The sequence below is a fragment of the Sceloporus undulatus genome, chromosome 2, assembly GCF_019175285.1.
Source record: "Sceloporus undulatus isolate JIND9_A2432 ecotype Alabama chromosome 2, SceUnd_v1.1, whole genome shotgun sequence".
Taxonomy (NCBI): Eukaryota; Metazoa; Chordata; class Lepidosauria; order Squamata; family Phrynosomatidae; genus Sceloporus; species Sceloporus undulatus.
This window is the reverse complement of record NC_056523.1, coordinates 182,482,552-182,492,731: the sequence shown is the minus strand read 5'-3', so window position 1 is coordinate 182,492,731 and position 10,180 is coordinate 182,482,552. Positions and strand designations below refer to the sequence as shown.

The window sequence follows — 10,180 nt, the reverse complement described above, 5'->3', positions numbered from 1 at the left end:
CTGTCAGGAGAAAAATACCATCTGCACATCATTTTCTAGAAATTCTGTCTCAAATCATAACTCGGTGTAAATTTCAAACCCTTTGTCTACATTTTCTCCATTATGCCATTAAAACTGGAGATCCAACATTTTGATCCCATTTGAATAAGGCAGATCCTATAATTTGGAATTTGCTAATAACTGAATACAGAGAGATCTAGGAACTACTGTATATACTCAAATCTAGAAATTTAGGTTTGAAAATTGACCCCAAAAATCTGAGTTGACTTATCCACAGGTCAATGTAAGTACTGTACATCACACACATACACACAAAAACCATCCCCTGGTGAAAGGCAAGAGTTTAATCTGCCCTGGAAGCACTGGCCCCCTTCTACTCTTTCTCATCCATCCAGTCTGTAGTATAAGCCCAAACAGTTATGCCTGCTGGAATTTTGTAGGTTTGTTGCTATTGTATTCCTTTGCTTTGTCCTTTACATCCTTCATTACATGCTCCTAAATTTTACCCCTGACTTATCCAAGGGGCATATCAAAGTCCATAATTTTGGCCTCAAAACTGGCCCTTGACTTATACATGAGGTTGACATATAGTTGAGAATATATGGTATGTCCTGAGTACCAACAAATTCTTGTTTCTTTCCATCCAGGTCATAATCTATGTCTTTCTATTCATAATATTTTCTATAGTTTATATCAATCAAATGTTAATATGATATAAATCAAATCAATCAAAATTTAAATGTTGCAAGTGTTACTAGACCTTCTATCCATTGGCTCACAGGTGGATTAAAAATACCTTCCAGTATTAATCTTTTAGCAATCAAAAGAGCATGGATACCCACTTATGTTGGACATTTGTTAATGTCCAAGAAACAGGTAAATAATTCAAAATAGAGTTAGTAGACTTGGTGAAATGTTCCCTAGAGGACATACAGGGCAAAAAAATTGATTTTTTCACCCTAAAGTTTATCTCAGGGGTGTAGCTTCCTCAAGATCTCTTGAGAGCATAAATTGTTGGTGAGGAGAAAGCCAACTCTCAGTGCAGTCTGGGAACAAATCACCCAGATGCAGCCAAAACAATAACATAGCAGAGTTCCAAAACAAAAACACTCAGCTATTGATATTGGCAACTTTCACTCACGCAAGAAAATGACTCACAGTTCTGTTCTGGGTCACCTATCATTATGCACGTTTCTGCAACTTTGCCTCATGCCATCTGCCCGCGAGTCTGCTATGTCTGTAACTTAGAATACATGTCACTCCATGTCACCTGTCATTCAAAATATTTTTTCTTTTGTTTAAGACACAGTAACTCCCAACAGTAAGAACCTTAGCATCCCTATACACTGTAGTTGATAATATGCATGTATCTCAAGTTGCCCTCCTAGGGGTTGCCCCCATGAATCATATGTCCCAGCTTCCCCCCAGCCTCGTGGCATCTAGTTTAAATGATGTAGGCAAAAACACCTATGGCAGGAATGGACCCAATCCTGCCTGTACAGACATGGATCTGGAACATCTGGTCTGACCCGAGGTAAACAGCCTTTACCCCAGGGTAAAATAGCCCTGGTTTTGTGTGGAGTGACTAACGCCCCACACAGACAGGCCAAAATAAAGCTACTTCGGGTCACATTGGAGGTATTCCTCTTACATAATGCATGCGTACTAAGAAGTTGCTTGAAAGCTGGGCTCTAGTCCTTGCGACTGGATTGTACCTTTAGCGCAGCTTCCGGACCCGTAGTACGCATGCATCATGTAAACAGCATAACTCCAAAGTAACCCAAAGCAACTTTATTTTGGCATGTCTGTATGGGGCCTAAGATACCTCATGTTCATATAGCCCCCCATGTGCTCCTTACCTTGCTGGTGTACGATCCATCTGAGAAGCCCTCCAGTCATACAGTCTGAGGCAAAAACAGGGCACTTGGTCACATGGGTGCAGCCAGGTCCCCCATTTCCACTTCAGATAGGGTAACTGAGGGACTTCTCAGATGAATCTCATGCAGGGAAGATAAAGAGCAGTCCAAGATCCTAGGTCAGTGCAGGGATGGGTGTGTGAACACCCACCCATCCCGGCAGCAACCCGGGGACTCACCGTGGTGAGCACCAGGGGCAGGATAGCACAGGTTCAGCCCATGCTATCCTGCCCCATCTATTCAGGCCCCTAGAGAGCAACTCTAACTATGGGCATAACATGTATTCATTGCTGGTCTTAGCCGTAATCTCTGTTCTTTCTATGAAGAATATTCCACAAGGCTAAAAAGTGTAATTAAAGCAGGATAGTCATATCTGTGGTTGAACCTTATCAAATGATGTAGTCATTGAACTGTACCTGGGCTATTCTCCAACCATGACTGTTGCACACCTTTTCGCTGATGGGTTCATCAATAGCTGCCAATTTCACTGCTGTGGCATTAGCTCTGTGTATGATTAGTTTCCGGAAGCAGTTCCAGCACTGACCAGTCCCATCATTTCAGTCTCCTCTTCTCTCCCCACCTCACCCCTTGCTATCCCCAATCAGGCTGGTTTGTTTAAAAAAAAGATTTTTTTTTTATTATTTTCTCCCCCACCCACTTAAACAGTGTAAAAAAGAGATTTAAAAAATTGCAAAAGACATGCTGGATATTGCAATAGGGCAGGGAGGCAGAGTTAAGGAACAGTCTGGGAAAGAGAGTCCTGGACCAGCAATGGCCACTACATCTTCAGTCTTGCAATTGAAGACGTGCGATAAGGATGGCTTCCAAACCAGTTTGTATGTGTTTCCTTACATTAACGCAATAACAATGACAACAGGGACTAGTGTGATAAAGCCCTGCGTCAATTAGTCTCAGTTTGCTTGTACTGCATTTTGTAGTCTCTGTCTCTCTTCTACGTTTGAAGGGCACATTAAAAAGCTTTTCATCATGAGTATTATGAAACCTTCAGTATCTGTAAGGAAAACTACTCCATGTGTTTTTACAAAGAAGATTAAGCTTGCTTTATTTCTCTCTTGGACCTTGTTTGTGGGATGGTTGTGATGTGGAGCTAGTTGCTGCTTACATTCTGCTTGTGAATACAAATTCCTCTTCTTGTGAGGTACACTACTATCACTCACATCCCCCCCAAAGCAATGTTTTCTGAACTTTGATATATAGGGGATGATTTAACTAAGAGAATAACACCATTGATTTTAGAAACAGAAGCCAAAGTTCCAATTAGAGCTATTCTAGTGTCCTCTTCTAGCCCTACAGAAAGCAAGTACTTGGCCATCTTTCCAGAAGACAGTAGCAGCAGAAGGCATCTCAGCAGTAATACTAGTCTGGGCTCAGTCTGTGCACCTAAATCAAATGTCCCCTGTGTTTTAATTGTAGCAGATTTTCTGAATAGAATCTATTGCAGACATTCTTATTTCAGGCTGCTCAATAGGAAATGCTTAAACTTTTTTTTTCCTAACAGAAGAATTAAAAATCATTTTTCCATGAACATTTTTTCTCCACTTCATCTCATTTGATTGAAAGAATTTCCCCAATTTCTTCTTACCACTTCTATATGCCCATAAGACCCAGGGAAAAGGAAGCAAAACCAAACTCTGGTTTCATTTTGTATGCAGATAACTAATCTCTAGTTTTTTATTAGGCAATATAATGCAGTTTGTTACAGAATTATATCAGGGTACAGTTAGAACCCTTTAAAAATCACAATAACATTGCATGTTAGATGTTAGCCAAGTAATCCTCCTAAGATGCGTCTGGAGGGATTGGCACCTTCATGCTGGGCATGGCTGGCACCTGCATGCTTGGCATTGCTGGCATGCCCATGCTGGGGATGCTGGGCATGGCTGGCACTACCATACTTGGCATGGCTGGCAGATGTATGGTGTCTATGACTTGCTGTTCCCTGTTCGGTATTCCGGAGTTTGCAATCAGCTTGGGATTCTGCAAGAGGAAAAAAAAGTCTTTTGTACCATCGGTCAGATGTCTGTTTCAAGCACTTGCTGCTTGGAGGAAATAAAGGTGTGTTGACATCTAATACGAGCAATTTATGCACACACACACACGCACACACATCCATAGTGCAGACCAAGCTAGAAACTAGAGCTGATCGACCATACGATCCACAATGCTATTTTCTTGGATTTTTCCACATTAGAAAGCAGATGTTTGAATGCTTTCCTATATAATATAAATGACTTTAATAGATTTCCTGAGGTGGAGTCCATCTTTGTCCTGTATTGTTGCTATCTAGTCATTGTTTCCCCTCCTCTGAGCTAAAACTCTGGCTCATGGTTTCATTGCCTCCTCCCTTTTCTACCGCAGTCCCCTATCCAATGGATGAGTAGTGTGACCCTTGCCAGTGGGACAGTGAATCCACTTCGCACTTGAGTCCAATCTTTAACATCCAAAGTACTGAACCCTATCCCAAGATTCAGCAGATTGGATAGCTCCTTTAAAGCTCAATCTAAAACCCACAGCAGTCCTCCCAGCATGTGTGATCCTTTGTCTTCTCATTCCTTCTCAAAACTCTCTGCTCATTGATGTATCACTTTTAGCTTTCCTAAATTGACTTGACTTCTGCTCCCTCAAAAACTCTGCTCATCCATTCTCACCATTTTCACAGATTATGTTCTACTGAGAAGGTCATAGAAAAAATAAGCATAGGGACTGAAACTGAATTTCCAAACTGGAACTCTCAGTCATGGAAATTACAGTGGCCATTATAGCATGAAGTGGAAAACTAGGGTTTTTGTTGACTGCAAAGCCAAAGACAACATGACTGTGGAGGGACCTACCTGCGTTCACCAGTATAAAGGCAAAACCAGCAAGGAGAAGAGAGGCCCACAGCTTCATTTCCATAGTTACAAGCAGAGGAAGAGAGTCTTCTGAGTATTCAGTGAAGCTTGGGTGTCAACAGAAAGCTCTTCTGAGTTGGGTGCTTCTTGTGCTGCTTTATAAAGGCATCACAAACCATTCTGGAAGGATATAAACCAGAAGAAGGAATTATATGCAAGCTGATTAAAGAGGGATCATCCATTTTACAAACAGTGGTTGCAAAGTTTAAATCTGAGAAATTTTCCATTGCCAAAGGGCTACTTTTGTTAAAACGTTGCTCCATACTATCCAGGATGTAATTTGTGATGGGAAGCCTCCGGGGCCTCTCTCTATTTGTGGAGAGAAGGATGCCAAATTTGACACTGGAAAATACTGAGAAGACAGTGTCATTGGGCACATGCAGAGTACATCTTCTTAACTATTGAGTAGTTGCACATTGTCCCGGTACAATTGGGATCAAGGTATAGGTCATCTTGAACAGAAGGTTTTGTATCCAGACAAACTAGATTATCCCCATATTGTTTAAAGCCTTATGCTGAAGCCCTCTTATTGCCAGATATTCTTTCAGAGCACACATATGAGTTCATACATGTGCTCTGAAAGCATACCTGGCAATAACTGAAACAGAATCTAGTTTGTCTGCAAGCATACCTAGCAATCTTGGGAAGAGGTTTGTTGTGACACCAGAGCTCTCTGACAGAGAAAGCTCAATATCTCACAAAACTACAAATCCCCAAATTCAATAGCACTGAGCCATGGCAATTACATTTTGTCAAACTGCCTTATTTCTCAGTACAGATGCAGCCTCAGATCAGCAAAGGATTGTTAAGATCCAGCTTGTCATTCCAAGGCAGAGAGCACTACAACACACTAGATTCAGAATATAGGAAGTGACAGGTTTGAGGGTAAGCAACCTGGGTTTAGGATCTGAGGAGAATAACAAAGATGTTTGCCAAAAGGGTAGGGAATTTGATTAACATCTTTCTCCATCTCAACTAGAAAAAAATATGATAGGTAGATGGAGCTGTCAGAGGGTTGACAGAAATTATCCTTCCTGAGTCTTACTAAACCTTTTTGAACAGTGTAATTCTGGTTAGAGCATTGCAAAGGCAAGGAGAATTTTGCAGATATATCAGAAGGAGAACCTAACCAGATTGTCTGGGCCAAAACCAAGATTTTAGGAAGAAGAAAATTGAGATTCTATGTATAAATCCCAGTTTTTGGGAGGTATGAAAAAGAGAGAATTGTTTCTGGTAAACCTAAGAGTTTCAGAATGCAGTAATTTCATAAAGAGGCGCTAGGAAAGACCTAGCCAGTGATTTCAGCAATGTTTTACTAAGAAGTATCCAGGAGCAGAAATCATCAGTGTTGGATTTCAACTGTAAATTGTTATTATTTTCCTTCCATCAGCCATTTTCTTCATTCCTCATTAACATGCCCCATGTCCTACATCGTATTATATTTTTGGCACAGATTCCAGTCATAATTTTGAATGACAGTAGTACTATGGTCATATATTAACAAAACCAGTCAAGTGCATGTTTGCTTCGAACAGAGATCCTTATCAGAAGAGTGAAAAGGAACCCATGTAACTTTGATTTTCAGAAAAGATCCAGCATAGATACAGAAAATTAAACGGTAGTGGGCTATATATTCCATCCTAAGTAAATTTCTAGAAAGTATTATTAAGCAAAGATTTTGTTACAAAGCCATCCTACCCCCTGCGGAATAGTTCTTCATAAAATGCAGAATTCACCAGTGGGATTCATTGGCAATCGAGGTGGCTTTTGATAGCTCAGCATACAATCCTGTATATATTACTCAGATAAGGCCCAATGAAATAAATGCAATAGAATTGTATAACTACAGTCTGCCCTCCACATTTGCAGCTTTGACTTTTGCTGGTTTGATTATTCATAGATTTGGTTAATATGTTATCTATTGGAATCTCTAGATCTTCCAGCATGATTCTGTGGTCAATATCCACCAGAGGTCATGCCAGAGGACCTAGACATTCTTAGAGACACTTCTCTAGGCATTTGTAGCTCCTCCAGTGCAATTCTGTGGTCAACTTCCAGCAGATGTTGACCATAGATTTGCACCAGCGGATCTAAACATTCCTAGAGAGGTGGTAACTCAGGTTAAAAAAACAGTGGGGGGGTTTTATTTGTGGTTTTTCCACTTTTACAGGGGTCCCGTGCCCCTAACCCCAGTGAACATGGAGGGCCGAGTGCAGGTTGCTTTGAAAAATGACATGAAACATTCATGAATAGAAATATCATTACCTATTACCATCACAGTAGAATAGCTCCTCCAGGTTTGGAGCCAGTTACATATATATGTATAAGAAACTAAAATCATCCACTGGGTATATTAATAAATAAAGATATATTAATGTATAACAAACTGAAATTTGTTCCTTAGAGGTTGGATTAGTGCTAGATTTCCCAGTACACTTACGTAACAGCAGCTAGTGATGATTACTTTGCTTGCACACCAGATCAGAATTAATATTTTCACTTCATATGCTGAGACATCCATTTCTCAAGGCAGTTCCTGGTAAACATCCTGAACCCCTTAGCATTATAGGCTTGGAAGGACATCGAAACTCATCTTAGAACCTAGATCCAGAGCCAAAATAAGTATGGGAGATGAACTGCTGTACAAGGCTGCTAACTCATCAAGCTGCCAGTGTAGCTGAACCACACATGAGTGCTTTCATATTTGCTCATGCATGAGATGAAAAATGAAGCCATGCATGGCCACATTTAGCCTACTGGAGTCAAATGAGGTTTAGCTGCATTTGGAAAGTTCCTGGATTTTCTAAAGTTTTGGGAAATCAGGGCTTTACTAAGATTTTAAGATCAATATTTTTCTTAATGCCGCTCTTATGATACCCAATTGCAAGGGTCTTGGGAGGGCATCCACCATTCATATTAAATGGGGAGGGGATTTTACTAGTTCAGTTAAAAGCAGTGAGAAGGCTCAACGACGATCAGCTTGTTTGTTGCCTTCAAGTCATTTAGAAATTATGACAACTCTAAGGCAAACCTTTCATGGGGTTTTCTTGGCAAGATTCATCCAGAAAAGGGTGGTCATTGCTTTTCCTTGATGCTGAGAGCATGTGCATTGCCTAATCCCAGAGGGTTTCTTATCCAAGTGAGAATTGACCCTTGATCCCCAGAGTCATAGTCCAACACTCAAACCATTATTCCACACTGGTTCAGCCTTTACTGCTTGCTATATATTTTATAATACTGGGTGGCCTTGGCGACTAGTACAGAAAGTACTAAAGAGGTCTGGGGATTTTGTTTCTTTTTGTTTCCATGTGAATTCACAAATTTCTTCAGAATCAAGACAAAAAGAACTTTTAAAAACCCTGAATATAAGGACAAAATTAAATTGTCAGATCTGTTCATCCTGGGTCAAGGCTTTGCTGCTTATTTGTCTCAAGGTTTTGTCATGAGGCAAGTAAATTGCAATTACTTCAGGACAATTGTGCCTCCATGTGGGGCTTACTGCATGACACAATTTATCTTCTGTTGTCTTCCTTATAGGAGACCATTGGAAATGTGTTTTTATTAACACAAAAATCTGTTAATGACCTCCTTTTCTTGTTTGTGTTGTGCCTCAATTTCCTATATGTGTGTTCAATTGTGCTTCAGTGCTGATTTTGGGTTGTCAGGGAGCATGCTTTGGGTGGAGAAACATCATTCCACACCATCAAAGGAAAGGGAGAAGAAGTAGATGGACCCTCAAAAGCTGAGTTCCCCAGAAAACCAGTAATCCGTGGTGCTGGGAAGGAAGGAAATTATCAGTGCCTAGAGATAGGAGGAGGAGAATACAAGGAACTCAGGCTTGTAGCAGAAGACCACTCTAATGGAAGCAGGAGGGAGGAAGAGGGTTGGGCAGGATCAGGCCTAAAGGTAAGAGGTATGCCCAAAGGAAGCATGGATGGGGTTATATAGTCTTCAGAAGGAGTGCCTTAATCTCCTCCAGTATTCCTACCCAACTGTTGCCATCACACGCCATAAATGATCCCTGAGCCTCAGCTACCTGGTCCAGAAAGTCTATCCCTCCCCCTTTATTCTCATGAATATTTAAAACCCAGTAGCCATGAGAAACAACTTTGCACTATCATGCTACAATGCCCTGGTGTTGTGACATCTTCATTATCGCACACACTAAAAACTGTTTTTAATTTAATTTATGTTTCTGGCTGGGGGAATCTCTCTCACATGTCAACCTATGTGCTTCCATCCCAAAAATGGTTAAAGTGATGGCATCCCACAAAACCAAGCCCATTTGCTATTGGTTATCACACACAGAGCCCAACAAGTGGTTAAAAGCACATTAAAGTGGGTCCAATGCAAATTTGGCTATTAAAAGGAGACAAATCCCCATTGCAAGCTTAGAAATAACTTTTCTGAGTATGCTCAAAACTGTCATTTCCACAAGTGCGTGCACACACACACACACACACATGCTCCAGGGAGGGGAGGGGATACGAGGGAGGAATCCTCTTTGCCACAGAACCCCCAAAAGGTGTTTCAGAGGAAGACAGAATGAAGCTTCCCTTTGCAAACTCAAAAACCACACATACACACATATGAGAGAGAGAGAGAGAGAGAGAGAGGAGGGGGCTGGGTCCATAAGCTTTCCTGATTCCATGCCCTCCTTTTCCAGGACATGTCCTCCATTTCTCCCTCCTGCGCAGGAGGACTTCCAAAATGCCCTCTCTCTGCCTTCTCCCACGAACTCTTCCCTTAATTAGAGCCTGCAAAGAGGAGGAAAGCGAGATAAGTGTGTGTGTATCCCTTTAAGATTCTCCCTCTCTGGCACAGCAAGGCATCTTGGGAAATCAGGAAACAGAATGCATCTGGAGGCTTGCATTTTCAAACAGCGTGCATTAGGTGAAGGGAGTAAATTCTCAAGCAAAATGGAAACATAAATCTGGTAGTTTTGCAAATTTGCTTATTTCCTGATTGAGCTCACATTCTTTCTGGAATCTCTCCTGATTGCGTGCAGCATCATGTGAAAAGCAGCTGTGAATTTGTCCCTAAACCCTGGATGACCTTGCATTGGGACCACTTTAATCCTCCAATTTTCTTTCGTGTGGAAGAGCCCTGTGTGTGCCAAACTAGGAGGGGGAGTGCTGAGTGGTACGGGTGGGGAGTGCCAGATTCTGCATGTGATAAGGTTTGAGGAGGGATGAAGTCTCCGATTTCAGGAAGATTATAAAGATGTGAAAGGGAAGAGAGAAATCCTGATTGAGCAGTGCTTTTGAAAAATACCATTTTAAAGGAAGAAAAGGCTTGTGCAATAAGATTCTCCATCAGAGTGTTTGTGTGTCCATCAGTGTTAGCACTGAA

General features: G+C 41.2%; 1 long non-coding RNA gene across 1 annotated transcript; it reads right to left on the bottom strand.

Moving 5' to 3' along the window:
* Nucleotides 1–3,660: 3,660 nt before the first annotated feature.
* Nucleotides 3,661–7,353, bottom strand: LOC121921562. Its single transcript, XR_006101978.1, has 3 exons — nt 7,269–7,353; nt 4,769–4,948; nt 3,661–3,914 (listed from the first exon to the last, which is right to left on the bottom strand). It is a non-coding gene; the product is annotated as an uncharacterized LOC121921562 (long non-coding RNA).
* Between the last annotated feature and the right edge of the window lie 2,827 nt (nt 7,354–10,180).